Raw genomic sequence first — 26,467 nt, 5'->3', positions numbered from 1 at the left:
TTTAAATATCCAAATAGGAAAATTCAACTACCACTTATAGTCACTCGTTTGCTAATTCCCTGAGCATCGCCTGATTTAAATCGACTACATTTAATTACACCTGCTTTGATCTTGTTGACGTTCGCCTGATATCCTCCTTTAAAGACACTGTCTATACCATTAAATTACTCTTCACAGTCCTTATTGTATTTTCCAGAGTTATAATGTCATCTGCAATGTCTTTCAGGTCCGTCGGCTCTTACAACTGCCATCTTCTTTCTGTACCAGTTATATATTATATTTTGGGCTCTGTTTTTTAACCCCTCCGTAAGTGTATTCCAGTCTACAGTGTCAAAATCATGCTCCAAAACTACAAAATCGATAAAAGTTGGGATACTATATGAAACACACAGCCAAACCAGTTGCATGACAAAAGTTTATTCAAACCTTTACCAAGGTTCCGACAGATATAAACCTGTCTTCCTCAGAAGAAGTAATAACACCTAAAAATGCTATAACCAGTGCATGGAAGTCATGTGAGCAACAAAAAGAAACAACAAAAATTATATATATATATATATATATATATATATATATATATATATATATAGGGTGGTCCATTGATGGGCCAAATATCTCACGAAATATGCATCAAACGAAAAAACTACAAAGAACGGAACTCATCTAGCTTGAAGGGGAAAACCAGATGGCGCTATGGTTATCCCGCTAGAAGGCGCTGCCATAGGTCAAACGGATATTACTCCGCTTTTTTTATTTTTTTAAAAATTGGATCCCCTATTTTTAATACATATTCGTGTAGTAAGTAAAGAAATATGAATGTTACAGTTGGACCACTTTTTTCGCTTTGTGATAGATGGCGCTTTAATAATCACGTAACATTCCGCCAGTGCGGACAGTATTTGCTTCGTGATGCATTACCCGTGTTAAAATGGACAGCTTTCCAATTGCGGAAAAGGTCGATATCGTGTTGCTGTATGGCTATTGTGATCAAAATGCCCAACGGGCGTGTGCTATGTATGCTGCTCGGTATCCTGCACGACATCATCCAAGTGTCCGGACCATTCGCCGGATAATTACGTTATTTAAGGAAACAGGAAGTGTTCAGCCACATGTGAAATGTCAACCACGACCTGCAACAAATGATGATGCCCAAGTAGGTGTTCTAGCTGCTGTCACGGCTAATCCGCACATCAGCAGCAGACAAAGTGTCCTAGAATCGAGAATCTCAAAAACGTCGGTGTTGAGAATGCTACATCAACACCGATTGCACCCGTACCATATTTCCATGCACCAGGAATTGCATTGCGACGACTTTGAACGTCGTGTAAGTTCTGCCACTGGGCTCAAGAGAAATTATCGGACGATGACAGATTTTTTGCACGTTTTCTATTTAGCGACGCAGCATCATTCACCATCAGCGGCGTAATATGCACTATTGGACAACGGAAAATCCACGATGGCTGCGACAAGTGGAACATCAGCGACCTTGGCGGGTTAATGTATGGTGCGGCATTATGGGAGGAAGGATAATTGGGCCCCATTTTATCGATGGCAATCTAAATGGTGCAAAGTATGCTTATTTCCTACGTAATGTTCTACCGATGTTACTACAAGATGTTTCACTGCATGACAGAATGGCGATGTACTTACAACATGATGGAGGTCCGGCACATAGCTCGCGTGTGGTTGAAGCGGTATTGAATAGCATATTTCATGACAGGTGGATAGGTCGTCGAAGCACCATACCATGGCTGCACGTTCACCGGATCTGGCGTCCCAGGATTTCTTTCAGTGGGGAAAGTTGAAGAATATTTGCTATCGTGATCCACCGACAACGCCTGACAACATGCGTCAGCGCATTGTCAATGCATGTGTGAAGATTACGGGAGGTGAATTACTCGTTGTTGAGAGGAATGTCGTTGCAAGTATTGCCAAATGCATTTAGGTTGACGGACATCATTTTGAGCAATTATTGCATTAATGTGGTATTTACAAGTAATCACGCTGTAACAGCATGCGTTCTCAGAAATGATAAGTTTACAAAGGTACACGTATTTCATTGGAACAACCGAAATAAAATGTTCAAACGTACCCACGTTCTGTATTTTAATTTAAAAAACCTACCTGTTACCAACTGTTCGTCTAAAATTGTGAGCCATATGTTTGTGACTTTTACAGCGCCACTATCACAAAGCGAAAAATGTGGTCCAACTAAAACATTCATATTTCTTTACGTACTCTACGAATATGTAATAAAAATGGGGGTTCCTATTTGAAAAACGCAGTTGATATCCATTTGACCTATGGCAGCGCCATCTAGCGGGCCAACCATAACACCATCTGGTTTCCCCCTTCAAGCTAGATGAGTTTCGTTTTTTGTAGTTTTTTCGTCTGACGCTTATTTCATGAGATGTTTGGCCCGGTCACGATCAATGATCCACGTAAAATATAAAGCAGACGCGCATCATATACATAAACAGGCAACTAACAGAACAGAAAGCTGAAGGAAGCGGGAAACTTATGGCCAGGTGGTGGTTAAACGAGAATCTGTGCCAACCACAAAAATAACATTAGCTTCTATGTTCTGTACGTTGACGATTTAATTTTTGTATTAGAGGAACTTACGAAGAATTAGATCAACTGTTTCATACCTTCAATCAATTTCATCAGTAAACAGTACTGACCAAGGAACTGCAGAACAAAAATAGCGAGTTGAATTTCCTTTGTCTTACTTTGGGTATTAAAAAAACGAAAAAAAATTTCTACAAAATCTTTGTTAAGTAAACATTTTCAGGTAATATTATCTCAGTTGATTCCGCTCACCCCCTAGAACTCAAATTGCCCATTTTTCCGTTCTAATATTCATCGTGCAGTGGTTGTTCAGTTATCCTTGGAGAATTTTCGGCAAGAGATAAATTTGATTAAAACTCTAGTCAGTAACAGGCTACGAATTTTGGATAGTAGAACCGCTAAAAATGTTCCGCTCAAGGAGATTGAAACCTGTTAGTCAAGGGAAGGCAGGATTCGGTTACGAATGAGGACGGGGTCGTAATCAGTTACTATTGGTTGCCTTTTACAGTTATATACAATTTATTTTAATCCCGTTAATTCCAGACTCAACAATAAATATAAAATACCACACGTTATTAATGAAGGAATAACAACTGTGTAAATAATAGCGTTTTCAGTGAGTTACAGCTTATCAAAACAACATTAAATACAGATACAGCAGATAATGTTTTAAAAAGCAAGCCACTGTGATCTGGGCAGAAGGCCTTACACGCCAGGAATAGCAATAAATGAAGAATTGCTTAAAACTCGCTGCAACTTACAAATTACAGTTATTAATTTATTAAGGCAAGTCGCCACAAACACAGCAGAAAGCATCAGACGCAAAGAATGGCAGTAAATAAGTTTTTATAGGCTCACTGCGTAAATACAAATATCAAATTAGAATTTTAAGGCAAGTGACCACAATGACGGCTGAAGACCTTAAGAATTGTGATAAATAATACAATAATAAAACACAAGGATCAGTGCACAGGTTCCTTAAAGGGTACTGAGGCAGATTATATCCGCAGAAGGCGTGGGCTGAAGGAGCGTTACACTGAACTAGTGGCCATCAGATCTCCTTTTAGAAGACGAATGTCTTACAAGAACCAAGGGGTCACAGACGGTGCTCCAGGAATCGATCTCTGAGAAGGTTGGCAACAAACACATGAGCGATGAGATAGGCAGCCAAGAGTTGTATTCACTTCACAAGATGGTAACTCAGACTAGTGGAAGTCTAACGAATGACTAATGATAATCTTGCTGAAGCTAACTGACGTCCGATAAACCAAATGCAACGATGAAGCAATACACGAACCCAAGTTACTGAAGAATCGCGAGATATCACAATAGTGGAGGTTTCTCTACTTGGATTGAAATGCACTCATCTTAAAGCTTGCTGGATCGGGTTAGCGACAAGGTCGTGCACCCTCGTGACCACAGCCCTTCCATCAGGCAGTCCATGCGTGCCACCAGTGGTCCCGGCGTGTACCGCACCGCACGGACCTGCCTCCTCCTGAGCCCCCAACCGAACTGGCCCACTCACACGACCCGGAAAAACAACGACGTCGCCCCAAAGATAGGGCAACAGTTACTACATATCGATAATCGCCGCTGTTACCACTTTCTTTTTTGGTCATCAGTCTACCGACTGGTTTGATGCGGTCCGCCACGAATTACTTTCCTGTGCTAACCTCTTCATCTCAGAGTAGCACTTGCAACCTACGTCCTCAATTATTTGCTTGACGTATTCCAATCTCTGTCTTCCTCTACAGTTTTTGCCCTCTACAAATCCCTCTAGTACCATGGAAGTCATTCCCTCATGTCTTAGCAGATGTCCTATCATCCTGTCCCTTCTCCTTATCAGTGTTTTCCACATATTACTTTCCTCTCCCATTCTGCGTAGAACCTCCTCATTCCTAACCTTATCAGTCCACCTAATTTTCAACATTCGTCTATAGCACCACATCTCAAATGCTTCGATTCTCTTCTGTTCCGGTTTTCCCACAATCCATGTTTCACTACCATACAGTGCTGTACTTCAGACGTACCTCCTCAGAAATTTCTTTCTCAAATTAAGGCCGGTATTTGATATTAGTAGACTTCTCTTGGCCAGAAATGCCTTTTTTGCCATAGCGAGTCTGCTTTTGATGTCCTCCTTGCTCCGTCCGTCATTGGTTATTTTTCTGCCTAGGTAGCAGAATTCTTTAACTTCATTGACTTCGTGACCATCAATCCTGATGTTAAGTTTCTCGCTGTTCTCATTTCCACTACTTCTCATTACCTTCGTCTTTCTCCGATCTACTCTCAAACCATACTGTGTACTCATTCCGTTCAGCAGATCGTTTAATTCTTCTTCACTTTCACTCAGGATAGCAATGTCATCAGCGAATCTTATCATTGATATCCTTTCACCTTGTATTTTAATTCCACTCCTGAACCTTTCTTTTATTTCCATCATTGCTTCCTCGATGTACAGATTGAAGAGTAGGGGCGAAAGGCTACAGCCTTGTCTTACACCCTTCTCAATACGAGCACTTCGTTCTTGATCGTCCACTCTTATTATTCCCTCTTGGTTGTTGTACATATTGTATATGACCCGTTTCTCCCTATAGCTTACCCCTACTTTTTTCAGAATCTCGAACAGCTTGCACCATTTTATATTGTCGAACGCTTTTTCCAGATCGACAAATCCTATGAAAGTGTCTTGATTTTTCTTTAGCCTTGCTTCCATTATTAGCCGTTACGTCAGAATTGCCTCTCTCGTCCCTTTACATTTCATAAAGCCAAACTGATCGTCACCTAGCGCATTCTCAATTTTCTTTTCCGTTCTTCTGTATATTATTCTTGTAAGCAGCTTCGATGCATGAGCTGTTAAGCTGATTGTACGATAATTCTCGCACTTGTCAGCTCTTGCCGTCTTGGGAATTGTGTGGATGATGCTTTTCCGAAAGTCAGATGGTATATCGGCCAGACTCATATATTCTACACACCAACGGGAATAGTCGTTTTGTTGCCACTTCCCCCAATGATTTTAGAAATTCTGATGGAATGTTATCTATCCCTTCTGCCTTATTTGACCGTAAGTCTTCCAAAGCTCTTTTAAATTCCGATTCTAATACTGGATCCCCTATCTCTTCTAAATCGACTCCTGTTTCTTCATCTATCACATCTTCACCCTCATAGAGGTTTTCAATGTATTCTTTCCACCTATCTGCTCTCTCCTCTGCATTTAACAGTGGAATTCCCGTTGCACTGTTAATGTTACCACCGTTGCTTTTAATATCACCAAAGGTTGTTTTGACTTTCCTGTATGCTGAGGCTGTCCTTCCGACAATCATATCTTTCTCGATGTCTGCACATTTTTCCTACAGCCATTTCGCCTTAGCTTCCCTGCACTTCCCATTTATTTCATTCCTCAGCGACTTGTATTTCTGTTTTCCTGATTCTCCCGGTACATGTTAGTACTTCCTCCTTTCATCAATCAACTGAAGTATTTCTTCTGTTACCCATGATTTCTTCGCAGCTACCTTCTTTGTACCTATGTTTTCCTTCCCAACTTCTGTGATGGCCCTTTTTAGAGATGTCCATTCCTCTTCAACTGTACTGCCTACTGCGCTATTCCTTATTGCTGTATCTATAACGTTAGAGAACTTCAAACGTATCTCGTCATTCCTTAGTACTTCCGTATCCCACTTCTTTGCGTATTGATTCTTCCTGACTAATGTCTTTAACTGCAGCCTACTCTTCATCACTACTATATTGTGATCTGAGTCTATATCAGCTCCTGGGTACGCCTTACAATCCAGTATCTGATTTCGGAATCTCTGTCTGACCATGATGTAATCTAATTGAAATCTTCGCGTATCTCCCGGCCTTTTCCAAGTATACCTCCTCCTCTTGTGATTCTTGAACAGGGTATTCGCTATTACTAGCTGAAACTTGTTACAGAACTCAATTAGTCTTTCTCCTCTTTCATTCCTTGTCCCAAGACCATATTCTCCTGCAACCTTTTCTTCTACTCCTTCCCCTACAACTGCATTGCAGTCGCCCATGAGTATTAGATTTTGGTCCCCCTTTACATACTGCATTACCCTTTCAATATCCTCATACACTTTCTCTATCTGTTCATCTTCAGCTTGCGACGTCGGCATGTATACCTGAACGATCGTTGTCAGTGTTGGTCTGCTGTCGATTCTGATTAGAACAACCCGGTCACTGAACTGTTCACCGTAAGACACCCTCTGCCCTACCTTCCTATTCATAACTAATCCTACACCTGTTATACCATTTTCTGCTGCTGTTGATATTACCCGATACTCATGTGACCAGCAATCCTTGTCTTCCTTCCACTTCACTTCAGTGACCCCTACTATATCTAGATTGAGCCTTTGCATTTCCCTTTTCAGATTTTCTAGTTTCCCTACCACGTTCAAGCTTCTGACATTCCACGCCCCGACTCGTAGAACGTTATCCTTTCGTTGATTATTCAATATTTTTCTAATGGTAACCTCCCCCTTGGCAGTCCCCTCCCGGAGATCCGAATGGGGGACTATTCCGGAATCTTTTGCCAATGGAGAGATCATCATGACACTTCTTCAATTACAGGTCACATGTCCTGTGGATACACGTTACGTGTCTTTAATGCAGTGGTTTCCATTGCCTTCTGCATCCTCATGTCGGTGATCATTGCTGATTCTTCCGCCTTTAGGGGCAATTTCCCACCCGTAGGACAAGAGAGTGCCCTGAACCTCTACCCGCTCCTCCGCCCTCTTTGACAAGGCCGTTGGCAGAATGAGGCTGACTTCTTATGCCGGAAGTCTTCGGCCGCCAATGCTGATTATTTATCAAAATTTAGGCAGCGGCGGGGATCGAACCCGGGACCGATGAATCAAAGACGCTACCCCTAGATCACGGGTACAAACTTACTAACGGATAGGAAACGCTTACGAAACCGAGTGGTGGTAGTCAACACGAGAAGAAGACAAACAACCACAACCATTCCAACTAAAAGATACCATCTGGCCTCGAACAGAGGGCGGAAACTTAGAAACAGCATGAACACGAGCAGCAGCACGGCTCAGTTATTTCACACAGGAAATAGAAGATGAAGAGGAATGAAATTTCTTTGCCATGCCGTTTCACTCAACATTTATTGTTGTAACAGCGCATATGAAATACGTGAAATAATTATATTTACAGATCAATAGCACCAGCTGAAACACTCATATTTATATGTGGTGTTGCCTCCATAGGAGGTAATGCAGGCGTTCACTCTGGCATCCAATCGATCATGCAGATGGTGAATACCGTCCTGTGATACGGTATACCATACCCGCTCGACCTATTCACGTATTTCTGCAAGAGTTGTGCGCTGACGTGTCCCACAAGTTACTTCTCGTCGCATTGTTTCTCACACGTGTTCAGTTGGAGACAAGTCCGGAGACGGTGCCAGCCGGGAAAGTTATTAAACATGTTGCAGAGCACGTTGAGTTTCATGGGCAGTGTGTGGACGAGCATTACCCATTTGGAACGATATATCACCTTCCTGTTGCACGAGCGGCAAAAGAACGGGTCCAAAAACAATTTGCCCGTGCCGAGTGCTGTTTAGCGTCCGCTCCAGAAACGTCAAAGGTAAACAAGAGCCTTAGCTTGTCGCACACCAGACCGTAAGACCTGGGATGGGGCCAGTGTGTATTGGACAAATGCATTCTACGAGACAGCGCCCACCAGGTCTACGTCGTACGCGCCAAATATCATCACTTGCGTGGAGGCAGAATCTGCTTTCATCTCTGAAGACATGGAGCGCCATTCCATTTCCCAAGTGATCCTCTGACGGCACCAGTCAAGCCGTGCACACCGATGCTGTGACGTGTGTGAAAGACGGGCTAGAGGTGTGTGTGCTTGTAGTCACGGTTCACGACAATTCGAGTTGGTATGACTTAGCTCACAAGCCCTCTTATCCGTACTGTGGTAGCTATACGATCTGCCACTGCTGCCCTTACGATACAACGATCTTGGCGGGCGTGTGTCCTGCGAGGATGTCCACAGCCTCGTCTACAGGTGTGAGAATGTTGCCGTGATCACAGACACCAGCATCGTCGTCCAAGTGAAGCGGGGTGTCCAACTTGTCTGGCCATACAGGTCACAATTTGACCCCTTCCGAACTCGCTCAGTTGGTTGTAGGTAACACGGGTGCGTCTCCGTGGCATGTTTTCCTGCTTGCTTCACACCTTTGTACCACACTGGAGCTTCTGGCTGTGAGTATTCCAGATTAAAGGGTACACACTGATTGCGCTCTGGTAGCTACTCCATTATGCTGTATGTTGACTGACGACGTTGAAACCGTTACCAGTACATTTACTATCCTCCAGGTGACATATGCCATCGTCGGAAGAAAATCGTCATCGTCTTTCCATGTGTACTCTTTTCTTTCCGGCACTGTATTTCATGTAAGGTAAGCCTTCTTCTCACGAAGAAACATGGCAGTAAAGTTTCGTTTTCAGCTTGCAACAGTCTTGGAAAAAAATTAATTCACGCCTCAAAGCGAAGTGAAGAACCATTTTCTCATTCTGACTTCTATAAAATAATATATATAATGATATAGGGCGGACAGGAAGAGAAGTCGAAGTCAGATTCAAAAAACGTGTATTGGGTAAAGGTGACGATAACGCCTATGGCTCTACTTTCGCCGAGCATTTCATACAGTGATCACATTCCTCTACTACACTGTAAGATACGGCTGTTTTACATGAGTAAGAAAATGGTTTTAGACTGGGCTTGCTGGAGGAATTTATAAATTTTAAGCAGAATTTCAATTATAAGGACTTAATGATCAGTTACAGCTTAAAAATAGAAACTTTATCGGTGGCTTTCGGTCTGTTCTTAAATTCTGCTTTAGTGCGCAGCGTAGTTCTGTACACCACTTGCATAGGTTCATAGCCTTTTTAATAATTTTTGTAATGTTACTTTAATGCAATTTTATTAACATGTCAGGTGTCTATTGTGGCTGGCACCGCTTCTTATACGAACACCAACAGTTAGTTGTCTGTTTATGTGTACTATGCACGTCTGCCTTAGATTTGAGTGGATCATTTTACTGTTGAGTAAGCCTTGTCGCTATAACATAGCATTTTTATGGATCTTTTTACTGCTTATAGTTTCGTTTCTCCTTTCACGCAATGTGTAGCGCGTAAGTTTACCTTATACTACCATTGTATGTAACTATTGTAGGACTTCCATGTACTGGTGCTAAGAGATCCTATTTTTAGGTGTTATTATTTATTCTGAGGAAGACAGATTTATATCCGTCGAAACCTTGGTAACAGTTTGAATAAACCTTTGGCGTGCAACTGGTTGGCTGTTTTATTCACATTCTACCATATGTCTGTAGTTGCTAACTGCTGCCATGTTCAAGACTACACAAGCAGGTTTGTCTACCTATCTTCTAAGATAAGTAAGTGGGTCAGTATTGCCTCGCGTACTCCTACATTTCACCCGAGGTCAGCTTCTATCACTTTTTCCGTTCTTCTCTAAATAATTCGTGTTAGTATTTTGCAACCATGTCTTATTTAACTGATAGTTCGGTAATATTCACATTTGTCAGCACTTGTTTTCGTTCAAATTGAAGTTATTATATTCTTCTTGAAGTCAGAGCGTATTTCGGCTGCCTCATACGTGTTCCACAGTTGAGGCGTAGCGCCTTACATCGTGCCTATTGAGATAGTATATAACAGTAGACAGGCGTGCAGTATGAATCTCGCAGGACGGTGACGTCTGATGTCCGAGAGTATGTAGCTTCTTTGCGATCTGGTAGAGGCCACTAGCTGACGGACATTGTTTGAGCTGCAGTCAAAATATTTTCAGTTTTACTTGCAGTTCTGTTTGTTTAATTTTCTACTTGTTTATTAATTACTGTTACAATTGTGCTTAGTTATAAGAGTGAAGGAGGGTGTGGTTTCGTTAGTTTATGGTACTGGGGAAATGAGATTATGATTCGGTAAAGTAGTTTGAGCAAGCAGTAAAGGAAACAAAAGAAAAATTCGGAGTAGGTATTAAAATTCATGGAGAAGAAATAAAAACTTTGAGGTTCGCCGATGACATTGTAATTCTGTCAGAGACAGCAAAGGACTTGGAAGAGCAGTTGAATGGAATGGACAGTGTCTTGAAAGGAGGATATAAGATGAACATCAACAAAAGCAAAACAAGGATAATGGAATGTAGTCTAATTAAGTCGGGTGATGCTGAGAGAATTAGATTAGGAAATGAGGCACTTAAAGTAGTAAAGGAGTTTTGCTATTTGGGGAGCAAAATAACTGCTGATGGTCGAAGTAGAGAGGATATAAAATGTAGGCTGGCAATGGCAAGGAAAGCGTTTCTGAAGAAGAGAAATTTGTTAACATCCAGTATTGATTTAAGTGTCAGGAAGTCATTTCTGAAAGTATTTGTATGGAGTGTAACCATGTATGGAAGTAAAACATGGACGATAAATAGTTTGGACAAGAAGAGAATAGAAGCTTTCGAAATGTGGTGCTACAGAAGAATGCTGAAGATTAGACGGGTAGATCACATAACTAATGAGGAAGTATTGAATAGGATTGGGGAGAAGAGACGTTTGTGGCACAACTTGACCAGAAGAAGGGATCGGTTGGTAGGACATGTTCTGAGGCATCAAGGGATCACCAATTTAGTATTGGAGGGCAGCGTGGAGGGTAAAAATCGTAGAAGGAAACCAAGAGATGAATACACTAAGCAGATTCAGAAGGATGTAGGCTGCAGTAGGTACTGGGAGATGAAAAAGCTTGCACAGGATAGAGTAGCATGGAAAGCTGCATCAAACCAGACTCAGAACTGAAGACCACAACAAGAACAACAACAAAGTAGTTTTGTTTAGAGCGAGTTAATTTTATATTTACGGTTTCCAAATTTTGTTTATGTTAATTTACTTTTCTGATTAATTGACAAATTTTGACTGGTTCTGCACATATGATCGAGATTGAGCGGGGTTTGATGCTGCTTTCCGACTGGCTGTGATATTTCTGTGCAAATTAGAATTTATCACATTCTAGCGTATGTACCCGTGGTCTATGGGTAGCTTCTTTGATTCATAATCAAAACGTCTTCGGTCCTGGGTTCGATCCTCGCCGCTGCCTAAATTTTGATAAATAATCAGCATTGGCGGCCGAAGACTTCCGGCATAAGAAGTCAGCCTCATTCTGCCAACGGCCTTGTCAAAGAGGGCGGAGGAGCGGGTAGAGGTTCAGGGCACTCTCTTGTCCTACGGGTGGGAAATTGCCCCTAAAGGCGGAAGAATCAGCAATGATCAACGACATGAGGATGCAGAAGGCAATGGAAACCACTGCATTAAAGACACGTAACGTGTATCCACAGGACATGTGACCTGTAATTGAAGAAGTGTCATGATCTCTCCATTGGCAAAAGATTCCGGAATAGTCCCCCATTCGGATCTCCGGGAGGGGACTGCCAAGGGGGAGGTTACCATGAGAAAAATATTGAATAATCAACGAAAGGATAACGTTCTACGAGTCGGGGCGTGGAATGTCAGAAGCTTGAAAGTGGTAGGGAAACTAGAAAATCTGAAAAGGGAAATGCAAAGGCTCGATCTAGATATAGTAGGGGTCACTGAAGTGAAGTGGAAGGAAGACAAGGATTTCTGGTCACATGAGTATCGGGTAATATCAACAGCAGCAGATAATGGTATAACAGGTGTAGGATTCGTTAGGAATACGGAGGTAGGGCAGAGGGTGTCTTACGGTGAACAGTTCAGTGACCGGGTTGTTCTAATCAGAATCGACAGCAGACCAACACCGACAACGATCGTTCAGGTATACATGCCGACGTCGCAAGCTGAAGATGAACAGATAGAGAAAGTGTATGAGGATATTGAAAGGGTATTGCAGTATGTAAAGGGGGACCAAAATCTAATAGTCATGGGCGACTGGAATGCAGTTGTAGGGGAAGGAGTAGAAGAAAAGGTTACAGGAGAAAATGGTCTTGGGACAAGGAATGAAAGAGGAGAAAGACTAATTGAGTTCTGTAACAAGTTTCAGCTAGCAATAGCGAATATCCTGTTCAAGAATCACAAGAGGAGGAGGTATACTTGGAAAAGGCCGGGAGATACGGGAAGATTTCAAATAGATTACATCATGGTCAGACAGAGATTCCGAAATCAGATACTGGATTGTAAGGCGTACCCAGGAGCTGATATAGACTCAGATCACAATATAGTAGTGATGAAGAGTAGGCTGAAGTTCAAGACATTAGTCAGGAAGAATCAATACGCAAAGAAGTGGGATACGGAAGTACTAAGGAATGACGAGATACGTTTGAAGTTCTCTAACGCTATAGATACAGCAATAAGGAATAGCGCAGTAGGCAGTACAGTTGAAGAGGAATCGACATCTCTAAAAAGGGCCATCACAGAAGTTGGGAAGGAAAACATAGGTACAAAGAAGGTAGCTGCGAAGAAACCATGGGTAACAGAAGAAATACTTCAGTTGATTGATGAAAGGAGGAAGTACAAACATGTACCGGGAGAATCAGGAATGCAGAAATACAAGTCGCTGAGGAATGAAATAAATAGGAAGTGCAGGGAAGCTAAGACAAGATGGCTGCAGGAAAAATGTGAAGACATCGAAAAAGATATGATTGTCGGAAGGACAGACTCAGCATACAGGAAAGTCAAAACAACCTTTGGTGATATTAAAGGCAACGGTGGTAACATTAGGAGTGCAGCGGAAAGAGAGCAGATAGGTGGAAAGAATACATTGAAAGCCTTTGTGAGGGTGAAGATTTGTCTGATGTGATAGAAGAAGAAACAGGAGTCGATTTAGAAGAGATAGGGGATCCAGTATTAGAATCGGAATTTAAAAGAGCTTTGGAGGACTTACGGTCAAATAAGGCAGAAGGGATAGATAACATTCCATCAGAATTTCTAAAATCATTGGGGGAAGTGGCAACAAAACGACTATTCCCGTTGGTGTGTAGAATATATGAGTCTGGCCGATATACCATCTGACTTTCGGAAAAGCATCATCCACACAATTCCCAAGATGGCAAGAGCTGACAAGTGCGAGAATTATCGTACAATCAGCTAAATAGCTCATGCATCGAAGCTGCTTACAAGAATAATATACAGAAGAACGGAAAAGATAATTGAGAATGCGCTAGGTGACGATCAGTTTGGCTTTAGGAAAAGTAAAGGGACGAGAGAGGCAATTCTGACGTAACGGCTAATAATGGAAGCAAGGCTAAAGAAAAATCAAGACACTTTCATAGGATTTGTCGATCAGGAAAAAGCGTTCGACAATATAAAATGGTGCAAGCTGTTCGAGATTCTGAAAAAAGTAGGGGTAAGCTATAGGGAGAGAAGGGTCATATACAATATGTACTACAACCAAGAGGGAATATTAAGAGTGGACGATCAAGAACGGAGTGCTCGTATTGAGAAGGGTGTAAGACAAGGCTGTAGCCTTTCGCTCCTACTCTTCAATCTGTACATCGAGGAAGCAATGATGGAAATAAAAGAAAGGTTCAGGAGTGGAATTAAAATACAAGGTGAAAGGATATCAATGATACGATTCGCTTGTGACATTGCTATCCTGAGTGAAAGTGAAGAAGAATTAAACAATCTGCTGAACGGAATGAGTACACAGTATGGTTTGAGAGTAGATCGGAGAAAGACGAAGGTAATGAGAAGCAGTAGAAATGAGAACAGTGAGAAACTTAACATCAGGATTGATGGTCACGAAGTCAATGAAGATAAGGAATTCTGCTACCTAGGCAGTAAAATAACCAATGACGGACGGAGCAAGGAGGACCTCAAAAGCAGACTCGCTATGGCAAAAAAGGCATTTCTGGCCAAGAGAAGTCTACTAATATCAAATACCGGCCTTAATTTGAGGAAGAAATTTCTGAGGATGTACGTCTGGAGTACAGCATTGTATGGTAGTGAAACATGGACTGTGGGAAAACCGGAACAGAAGAGAATCGAAGCATTTGAGATGTGGTGCTATAGACGAATGTTGAAAATTAGGTGGACTGATAAGGTTAGGAATGAGGAGGTTCTACGCAGAATCGGAGAGGAAAGGAATATGTGGAAAATACTAATAAGGAGAAGGGACAGGATGATAGGACATCTGCTAAGACATGAGGGAATGACTTCCATGGTTCCAGAGGGAGGTGTAGAGGGCAAAAACTGTAGAGGGCGTAGGTTGCAAGTGCTACTCTGATATGAAGAGGTTAGCACAGGAAAGGAATTCGTGGCGGGCCGCATCAAACCAGTCAGTAGACTGATAAAAAAAAAAAAAAAAGCAAACTCATTTTGGGAACTAGAAACTTATTTTGTGTAGAGAGATGACTAGAGTCGGGGCTCGGATTTTACGGTGATCAGACCTATCGACAGTTGCTCCGATGAAAATCAATATTATTGTGGTATTTCGGAACAAAAATGTTTGAGAAGTGATGTGAAGTGTGGAAGAGAGTTCGATTTAATGCAAAGTGTGAAATTTAGAACTTTTGGTGCCATTTTAAATAACTAAATTCCGCGTGGCGTGTTGCTGACTCGCGAACGAGAACATTTTGTTCCGTGAGACTGATTATAGCAAAATTTGTGTGAGCTATTCCAAAAGAAACAGTCCGCTTGTAAACTTTCAGTGAAAGATAATTGATAATTACCATAAACTGACTATGGTTATTAACAATGTGTGCGTGTGGACATTTCAGACTTTGTACAGTTAGAGTAAGGCTTGGTAGCAACTGGTGTATGCAAGCTTATCATAATTTTATGCACATAAATACTTTCATTTAGCTATCATTAGGTATTTCAGTAACTTCAATGAGGGATGTTTGTGAGAAGAGATTCACAATGAGATGATCGGAATTTAATACGCAGCAGCAACGGACTGCGCTGCCGTACAGTAGGTGGAATATTTTTGACATAACTGGCTATCACACAGATATCTGTAATTCTGACTGAATACATCTATTCCAGAGTACGTGTTTCGACTCAGATCTTCCAGTGATCTGTGAATTTCTTTTCATAGCATCATATCTCGTATCTCATCTTCATCTACGTCCCTTCTCTTTCTATAATATTACCTTCAAATAAATTTCCTATACATAGCCCCTCTGTATACTAATTTCACCTTCTAACTTGCCTTGCCTTGCTTAGAACTGCTTCTCCATCTGACCTCTTGATAGTCATACAGTAGCTTCTCTTTTCTGCAACGGTCTTTTTACTTTATATGTTGGTGGTGGCTACTTTTCCTTGAGTTATATTTGCTTCTTTATTGACGTTGTATTGACATTTGTTCACTAACTTTCCTGCTTAGCCATTTTGTACGTAGTGTGAATTTCATTTTTTAGATGTTTAGATCCCTTTCGCCTGCTTCATTTACTGTACCTTATATTTTCTCCGTTCATTAATTCAATATCTCCTGTGCTGTCCAAGGGTTTCTACTAGGCCTTGTAATTTTATCTAGCCTGTATGATCCTGTATTGTCTTCAGTATATACCCATTCGTCTTCTACCGTATTACTTTCCCCTCTTTTAGTCAATTGTTGTCTAATGCCCTCTCTGAACCTTTCAACAACTTCTGCATATTTTAACTTATCTAGATCTCATGTATTTAATTTCTTATTTTTTTACAATTTCTTCAGATTTAATCCACAGTTCATAACAAATAAATTGTGGTCTTCATCTGGAAATGTCTTACAGTTTAAAATTTGGTTCCAAAATCTCTGTATGACCGTTATACGAGACCGCTACGGTCGCAGGTTCGAATCCTGCCTCGGGCATGGATGTGTGTGATGTCCTTAGGCTAGTTAGGTTTAAGTAGTTCTGAGTTCTAGGGGACTGATGACCTCAGCTGTTAAGTCCCATAGTGCTAAGAGCCATTTGAACCATTTTTTGACCGTTATATAATGAATCTGAAACTGTCGTCTGCTCTCTTCCACAATCCTCCTTCACGATTATTAAACCAAGTATTAGCGATGATTAAATTATGCTCTGTACAAAATTCTACCAGATGGCTTCGTCTTTCATTCTTTTCCTTCAGTCAGATTCACCTACTATTTTTCTTTCTCTTCCTTTTATTCTATCGAATTACAGTCCTCCACCATAACTAAATTTTCTTCACCCTTAACGATCTTAATGATTTTTTTATATCACCATACATTTTTTCAATCTCATCATTTGCTGAGTTAGTTGTCATATGAACTTGTATAGACTTGGAACAAAAAACAAAGGAATCACAATTAAATTGGAAATCAAGGAGAGGAAAATTTTGTGGAAGATCATGGGTCCCAAATTCCAAAATACCAAACAAGTTTTCTGCAGAAACTAAGCCATCTATGCAAAGTCGGAGAGACTCTCGGAAACCATGAGGAAAAGGAGGATTGATTTCTATGGACACATACTCCGAATGAATCCCGACGGACTAACTAAACAAATCTTTGACTTGTTTTACAAAAAAAGGACTAAACCCAATTGGTTTAAGGAAGTGAAAAAGGATATGAGAGAACTCCAGATTACCAAAGTCATATTAAGAAATGGTACAACCAAGACAGTGGCCAAAGGCAAAACTAAGAGGTTCCAAGTTAAGATCAACACCAAGAAACCGATTCAGATATCAGAGGAGGAAGGAAAGAAGAGATCAGACAGAATGAAGAACTATTGGGAGGAAAACAGAGCACAAGGATCAAAGAAGTGATTGATCTGAAGTACCCCAAAGACGGGTGATTCGAAGTGAAAAAAAAAACCACTTTTGCTTCTGTGGTGGATGTTGGCTTCGTGTCTATCTTAACTACGACAATGCATTCACTATGCTGTTCGTAGTAGCATACCCGCACTTCTATTTTCTAGTTCATTAATATACCTACTCCCACATTACACCTCTTTGATTTTGTATTTGTAATCCTGTACTCATGTAATGAGAACTTCATTCTTCCATCACCGAACTTCGCTAATTCCCAATACATCTAATTTTAATCTACCCATTTATATTTTTAAATTTTGTAACCTACCTTCCCGGTTAAGGGATCTAGCATTTCACGTTCCGACCCGTAGAAAGTCAGTTTTGTTTTTGCTGATGACGACACCCTGCCCGGAGATCCGAATGGGATCCTATTTTACCTCCGGAATGTTTTACCCAAGAGAATGCTGCCATCATTTAAAGATAAAATAGAGTTGCATGGCCTCGGGAAAAATAACGGCTGTAGTTTCACCTTGCTTTCCGTCGGTCGAAGTATCAGCACAGTAAGGCCATGTTTGTTGGTGTTCCAAGGCCAGATCAGTGACTCATCCAGACTCTTGCGCCTGCAACTCCTGAAAAGGTTGTTCCCCTTCTTCAGGAACCACACGTTCGTCTGGCCTCTAGACAAGTCCTCTCTATTTCGGTTGCCCTTGTGATACGACTATTGGTATCTTTGAGGCATGCAAGCCAAACCACCAGGCAATTTTCATAGTTCATGGGACATCATAGCAGTCTCAAGAACCATTCAGTATCACCTTGGCCAGTGGCGTCTAACTGTTAGTCCTCTTCCGGCGGCCGTAAATCCACACATTTCCACTGCGTGCTTTACTCCTCCGTCTTCCCGCGTCCACACGAAATGCCGCACTGCACCGCCAAGACCGAGAAAAGATGTTCGGTGCAGTGCGTCGAGTTCAGTTCGAACGGCAAACCGCGATGATATGGCCATTTCAGAGCAACAGCGAACACCTTTCGCTAAGCGTCGTTACATTGAAGGAAATTGTTTGGTTGTGCGCACTGTATTTGGACAGGTTTTCTTGCCACCGAGCGAGAATGAGATGTCATTGTAACGACATGACAGGTGTAAATTAATTTAATTATAAGAACAACTGGATTTGTAGAATCAGAAATATAATGAATACCACATTTAAAAAATGAAATCATGACGCAGATTGCAATCTCGTTGAAACTTCCTGGCAGATTAAAACTGTGTGCCCGACCGAGACTCGAACTCGGGACCTTTGCCTTTCGCGGGCAAGTGCTCTACCAACTGAGCTACCGAAGCACGACTCACGCCCGGTACTCACAGCTTTACTTCTGCCAGTACCTCGTCTCCTACCTTCCAAACTTTACAGAAGCTCTCCTGCGAACCTTGCAGAACTAGCACTCCTGAAAGAAAGGATATTGTGGAGACATGGCTTAGCCACAGCTTGGGGGATGTTTACAGAATGAGATTTTCACTCTGCAGCGGAGTGTGCGCTGATATGAAACTTCCTGGCAGATTAAAACTGTGTGCCCGACCGAGACTCGAACTCGGGACCTTTGCCTTTCGCGGGCAAGTGCTCTACCAACTGAGCTACCGAAGCACGACTCACGCCCGGTACTCGCAGCTTTACTTCTGCCAGTACCTCGTCTCCTACCTTCCAAACTTTACAGAAGCTCTCCTGCGAACTTTGCAGAACTAGCACTCCTGAAAGAAAGGATATTGCGGAGACATGGCTTAGCCACAGCCTGGGGGATGTTTCCAGAATGAGATTTTCACTCTGCAGCGGAGTGTGCGCTGATATGAAACTTCCTGGCAGATTAAAACTGTGTGCCCGACCGAGACTCGAACTCGGGACCTTTGCCTTTCGCGGGCAAGTGCTCTACCAACTGAGCTACCGAAGCACGACTCACGCCCGGTACTCACAGCTTTACTTCTGCCAGTACCTCGTCTCCTACCTTCCAAACTTTACAGAAGCTCTCCTGCGAACCTTGCAGAACTAGCACTCCTGAAAGAAAGGATATTGCGGAGACATGGCTTAGCCACAGCCTGGGGGATGTTTCCAGAATGAGATTTTCACTCTGCAGCGGAGTGTGCGCTGATATGAAACTTCCTGGCAGATTAAAACTGTGTTCCCGACCGAGACTCGAACTCGGGACCTTTGCCTTTCGCGGGCAAGTGCTCTACCAACTGAGCTACCGAAGCACGACTCACGCCCGGTACTCACAGCTTTACTTCTGCCAGAACCTCGTCTCCTACCTTCCAAACTTTACAGAAGCTCTCCTGCGAACCTTGCAGAACTAGCACTCCTGAAAGAAAGGATATTGCGGAGACATGGCTTAGCCACAGCCTGGGGGATGTTTCCAGAATGAGATTTTCACTCTGCAGCGGAGTGTGCGCTGATATGAATCTTCCTGGCAGATTAAAACTGTGTGCCCGACCGAGACTCGAACTCGGGACCTTTGCCTTTCGCGGGCAAGTGCTCTACCAACTGAGCTACCGAAGCACGACTCACGCCCGGTACTCACAGCTTTACTTCTGCCAGTACCTCGTCTCCTACCTTCCAAACTTTACAGAACCTCTCCTGCGAACCTTGCAGAACTAGCACTCCTGAAAGAAAGGATATTGCGGAGACATGGCTTAGCCATAGCCTGGGGGATGTTTCCAGAATGAGATTTTCACTCAGTTCGAGTCTCGGTCGGGCACACAGTTTTAATCTGCCAGGAAGTTTCATATCAGCGCACACTCCGCTGCAGAGTGAAAATCTCATTCTGGAAACATCCCCCAGGCTGTGGCTAAGCCATGTCTCCGCAATATCCTTTCTTTCAGGAGTGCTAGTTCTGCAAGGGTCGCAGGAGAGCTTCTGTAAAGTTTGGAAGGTAGGAGACGAGGTACTGGCAGAAGTAAAGCTGTGAGTACCGGGCGTGAGTCGTCCTTCGGTAGCTCAGTTGGTAGAGCACTTGCCCGCGAAAGGCAAAGGTCCCGAGTTCGAGTCTCGGTCGGGCACACAGTTTTAATCTGCCAGGAAGTTTCATATCAGCGCACACTCCGCTGCAGAGTGAAAATCTCATTCTGCAATCTCGTTCATTACAATTCTGAATCATCTGCCCACCAGCCCCTTCAAGGATTCCTTCATGTGTTTCACTGGCAGTATTGTCACTTTTAATAGGCATTTGTTAATAACTTTACTCATAAATTGTATTGGTAAGATAGGAAGCAAGTGCGTCATTAAGAACCCTGCACACTTCAGGAACACGAACTGACATGCTATCTCTTCGAGACTGAAGACATACATCAAACTTTTAAATGAATCCAAGAAAAAAAGTAGTATTCTTGCCAATCTCTCGTTAGTACACACTGTATTTCTGTAATTAACGTCTAGTTTCCTTATCACTGATTCAGTCACAGGCGTCCACAGAAGCTTATCCAGTGTTGGGGGGGGGGGGGGAGGGGGGAGTGGAGGGAGCGCACAAGACTCTAAAATAACTGTTTTTTACGTAAATGCGTTGGCCAGTTTCGAGTCATGTCATGTGAGGAACTAAACGTTTTTGGTCACACAATAAACATATCAGATCCCCAAAGATTGACTGTTTTAATGGCCTATGTGAATACTGTAATGAATAAAAAAAACTGATACTCCAGATTCAGGAAAGGTGCAAGTGGCCCCTCTTGCCCACCCCTTCACTCCCCTTGCAGGCGCCTATGGGTTCAGTGAGACTGACCAAATGTTCGAAGCCTTCCGACATTTGGTAAAAATATTCAAACTTCAATAAAAATATTCAAACTTCCCATCACTTTTTTTTCTCGTCCGATTTCTGAGTGATTTGACGTCGCACGCTACACATTCCTCACCGTTGCCAATCTTTTCATTTTAGAGCCGCTCTACCACCCAACATTATTTGTTGAGTATATTGCAGTCTCTGTCTTCCCCCAGAGTTTTTACTCTCCACAGTTCCCACTAAAGCAGTGGAAGTTATTCCCTGATGCCTTAACACATCTCCTATCATCCTGACTCTTATTCGTGACAATGCTTTCCATCTGTTTCTCTCCTCGCCGATTCTGTGCAAAACATCCTCACTTCTTATTTTAGCAGTCACTTAATTTTCAATATTATTTTGTAGCAGCACACGTCAAACGCTATGCTACTCTTCTTTTTCGGCTTTATAAAGTACATGAGTCACTTTCGTACTTTTCTGTGTTCAAAACGTCCTTTCTCAGGAACTACTTACTTAAACTAGGGCCCATTTTCGACACTAACGGACTTCTCTAGGATGCTCTCGTTGCCTGTGCTACTCTGTTTCCTTCCTTACTTTGTCACATGTTATTTTGCTGCCAAGATAGCAGAATTATTTCACGTTGTCTACTTCGTCGTCACCAATTTTGATGGAAGAAAACTACATTTCAGGAGTGCCATAGGAATCAGTTCTGGGCCCATTATTGTTCTTTTTGCAGATCAGTGACATCTCCTTGGTTCTGTCCTCCTGTACGTATCATTTCTATGTTGACAGCCTCCAGCAAGTATCAGATCTAAAGATATCGACACAGCCATCGTCCATATGAAAAACGATTTGTCTTTGATATTCAGATGAAACGCCAAACTAGGGGCTTAAATTAAACACAGTAGTTCCAAGCAATTTTACTATCCCACTCTGAAGTTAATTATTTGTAAATTGCATGAACAATTTGCTCTTAAATTTGATTTTGACAGGTGTCCATCTTGAGCAAAACGCAATTATTTCTTTTCCTGTGTTACCCAGACGTATTTCTCTGAAGTTCTAGGTTTATCATTGGGCTTTTGTTTCCTTTCTATGAAACAGAAGAAAAGCTCTTTGCTACCTCTACACATATAAATTAGACTTTTTAAGAAAATGTTTACAAATCTGAAAAATAGAGAAATATATGTACAGTCTTATACATAAAAACTGACCCGAGGCCGGCCGCCACTGAGACGAAGTCCGAGTCGTTCACTTAGGGTGGCCAATAAAACTGACCGCCCCTGACAACACTATGTCCGGCCATCTGCACAATCTGACAACACTGTAAAACGCGGAAGTGTCATGAGGATGTGTTATCTACTTACGAGATCTTCAAAAATGGTTCAAATGGCTCTGAGCACTATGGGACTCAACTTCTGAGGTCATTAGTCCCCTAGAACTTAGAACTACTTAAACCTAACTAACCTAAGGACATCACACACATCCATGCCCGAGGCAGGATTCGAACCTGCGATCGTAGCGGTCTTGCGGTTCCAGACTGCAGCGCCTTTAACCGCACGGCCACTTCGGCCGGCTACGAGATCTTCTCCAGGCATGTGAGCCTGTGGTCTAGTGGTTATGTCCACTATGTAATGCTGAGTGGATGTGACGGAGATCTGTGTCCTTTTTCCCAATATATGGCCACAGCAAATTGGACGTGGCACAGGATGCCACGTTTAGTGAGCTTTTTTCTAATATGCTGTATGTTGTTTGTCATCGACAAGGAGTTGGATGAGTTGAAATCCCCTCCATTTTTATGTGGTTGCTCTTGTTTGGATTTAAATGTTCCATGTTGTAGAAGTGACGGAGGAAAGAAGCTGTAGGCACGTTAAAATTAACGCCATATTCCTTCACATATGTTTTTCTGATTCAACCCTTCTGTTTTTGTCGAAATGACTTCTTTTGTTTTATTTTAATTGATTGCCTAAAAAAAGTATTTTGGAGGAAAAAATGGCTCAGTCGAATAGGCGTCTGCCATATTAGCAGGAGATCCCGTGTTCGAATAGCACTTAAGATAGAAACGTGTGTGTGTTTGTGTGTGTGTGTGTGTGTGTGTGTGTGCGTGTGTGTGTGTGTGTGTGTGTGTGTGTGTGTGTGTGTGTGTGTGTGTATGTATGTGTCTGTGTGCCGTTTCTGACATGTCTGAAAGAACAGACACTACGAATCAAAACGGACAGGACAGATGTCCAGACTGTCCCAGGGCGTTAAAATACAGCTATGGAAGCAGATGAAAATTTGTGCCTGACTAGGTTCTAACCCGGATTCGTGAATTCGTGGTGTCCGAAAGAACAGACACCACACATATATGCATATGCAGGGTGTTCAAGAGGAATATTAGATATTCTAGCAGGTGGTAGTTTACACGAATTGCATTTAAAAAATTCCATGTAAATGTGTCCACTTTTATTGAGTACAGTGATGCAGCTGTTAGTGCGTAACCCTAACAGACTCAAAGCAAAGGCAAGTGAGGACGTTCAAAGTTGATTTTCAAAAATTCCCCCATCAACTACAATGCACTTTTGACTTCTTCTGATAATACCACGTGTAGCTCTTCTGAGGTCGTCTTTGCGTTCTTTTATGAGGGCTGCACTATTCATAATACGAACGATCAAATTGGCTCTTGGGTTTACGTTTTCTTTGGAGTCTTCACCTTTCAACCATCCCCACTGGCAAAAATCTAAAGGGATAAATTTAGGGGGCCTTCGTGACCAAGAAACGTGTCCATATCTACTGATCCTTCATCCGGGAAATGTTAGGTTGGGATGATATGTCACCTGACAACTAGAATGTGCAGGAACCCCGTCATACTAGAGGAACATACTCATTCTTGCTGCCAAATGGCGCTGGAAGTTCATTTTCAAGCAAGTGTAGACAATCGGGCCCTGTAAGAACCGACAAACGAAAGAGAAAATGCATTGAACCCTGCTGTACGTACCTCGATAAATATAGGAACGATGTTATATGGCATTTTTTCCGCAATTTATGTATACTACCACCTCCCACAGCATTTACTATTCCTCCTGAAACATCCAGTGTAATTATTCAGGTCTCGATGGGTCATCGATAGTTTTCAGTGCTAGACGCACGTCATCGTCCGAACCCTCGAGGGAATACAGTGTGACTGCGAGCAAGTGGAATAATTGAGGGGGGGGGGGGTTACCGCATATGTGGTTTGTGGTAAAGATGGCAGGTTGGCCATTGTGTCCAGATAATACAATGGTAAGCGCATCTGCCTAGTAAGTGGGAGGTTCAGTTTCGAACCCCTGTCAGGCACAAATATCCATCTGCCGCCATTTCTGTATTTCAACGCCCTGTGGCAGTGTGGACGTCTGTCCTTCGATATTTAAGACGCAATTCTTTTTTGGGGCAATACAGGTGATTTGCGAACATTTGTCTTGCCTTCAATGTAACGGGACTCCAACGGTTCAAATGGTCCAAATGGCTCTGAGCACTACGCGACTTAACTTCTGAGGTCATCAGTCGCCTAGAACGTAGAACTAATTAAACCTAACTAACCTAAGGACATCACACACATCCATGCCCGAGGCAGGATTCGAACCTGCGACCGTAGCGGTCGCTCGGTTCCAGACTGCAGCGCCTAGAACCGCACGTCCACTCCGGCCGGCCGACTCCAACGGCATCCATTCCTTAGTCATTGCTTTGTGGTAGTGCTAACCCATGCCACATACATGCGAATCAGACTGTAGCGCATATTTTGTAAAATAACGAATGGTCAGTATACAAGTACATACGAACAGTAGAATCAGGATTGCAGCGAGCTGATTACTTAGCCAAGTGCAACATACAGAGTACTTGTGTAGGGAGTCATTTAAGCTGCATAACTGCCGGTAATATTTGTCAAGCAATTCACTGCAGAATTAGTGTAATACCCGTACGATGATCTCTGTAATCATGCTGTATCATTAGCAGTCCGTGAATGGAGTACTATATTCGTTGTATCAGATTACACCAGCTTATGCCAGATAAAGAGAAGTGATGACTTAGTTAGTCAGCGCTGGATTACCTGAGCCACCATAACGTTATTGTAGGCAGTTTGACAGCATAACACCACCACATGCACTGAAAACCTGCATCATTATCATCACACAGTTGTTAATCGCAGTGATTATAAATTGCTGATGTTTTTCAAGAACAAATGGCTCTGAGCACTATGGGACTTAACATCTGCGCTCATCAGTCCCCTAGAACTTAGAACTACTTAAACCTAACTAACCTAAGGACATCACACACATTCATGTCCGAGGCAGGATTCGAACCTGCGACCGTAGCGGTCGCGCGGTTCCAGACTGTAGCGCCTAGAACCGCTCGGCCACTCTGGCCGGCGGCTATCGAGATACTCATATGGGAATTGTCAAAGTGTAATGGCTAGAACACCCAACTACTTTAATAACACCTCATTTTCGATTGAATATGACTAGGAAAGCGACGTTAATCAGACTTTTCGTTCGTATCCTGTGCTTACTGAATGAAGTCTGAAGTGCACTCATTGTTGTGTTGGCCACCCCATGAATTCTGTAAAGAGTTTTGGCAGCTGTCAGTCATTGCTCAATACAGACATGTGCAAATACTCTCACTGTTGCAGGAGAACTCGTCCTTGTTGCATTTTTTTCCATACCGTAATTAGCACAATAACACAAGGCTCATTCTGCTGAAGAACTTGATGGCCGCACGTCCTTAAGTAAGAATCAGCGAGCGGTAGTATTGCATGACAGGAAATAGACTGTTGGACAAAAGAATAGGGAGCTCCCTGCTTTTTGCGTTTCCGATGGGGCCTACGATAAGAATCTGGTGTCATATTACGCTTCAGAACCCTAAACTGTTTCTTTTTTCACTTCATACTAAAACAGAACCTATGAATGGGAAGAGGAAATGAGTAATATGCTTCTCAGAAACTTTAGTATTTTGTCATAACATGTAAGCTTTCACGGCCGGCGTCTTCATTAATTCTTATATGGGCAATGCAGCCCGGAAGTTTTAATTAATGATTTAGTATTTTGTGTTTATTTTCTCTCTTCATACTAAAACAAGGGCGTTGATATGAGAGGAGGAAATGAAGTATACGCTTCCAGGACATAATATTTCCTTGTGTGCTACTACAGAGTGTATGAAAGCTCTGCAGTTAATTTTTGTGTGTTGGATAAATTTTGATATCACCTCACATTACTTTGTGAGAAGGTTCCTATTTTCCTGGGAATCAAACAGAGTGGACATTTCATCACTGGTTAATATTCTCATGACTAATGACAGGATACCGTTACAATTGCTCCATGGCACCTGTGAGTAGAGTCTCACGTTGGTTACTATTAGAACAAGCAGGTAGTGAAGTCAGAGCTAAGGTGATTTCTTTCTGTTTATAGCGAAGCGTCTGCTGCAGTGTCCACGCTCAGA

At 42.4% G+C, this 26,467-nt stretch overlaps 1 protein-coding gene and 1 non-coding gene across 2 annotated transcripts in view; one reads left to right on the top strand and one right to left on the bottom strand.

The window, feature by feature from the left end:
- The window catches only part of LOC124596087, a 67,436-nt gene that overhangs the window by 24,801 nt on the left and 16,168 nt on the right, over positions 1-26,467 (top strand). The gene's annotated exons all lie outside the window — the stretch shown is intronic.
- On the bottom strand, positions 19,434-19,508 carry Trnas-cga. Its single transcript has one exon. It is a non-coding gene; the product is annotated as a tRNA-Ser (tRNA).

The sequence above is a fragment of the Schistocerca americana genome, chromosome 2 (assembly GCF_021461395.2).
Source record: "Schistocerca americana isolate TAMUIC-IGC-003095 chromosome 2, iqSchAmer2.1, whole genome shotgun sequence".
In the NCBI taxonomy this organism is placed as follows: domain Eukaryota; kingdom Metazoa; phylum Arthropoda; class Insecta; order Orthoptera; family Acrididae; genus Schistocerca; species Schistocerca americana.
This window is presented reverse-complemented; position numbering and strand designations above follow the sequence as displayed.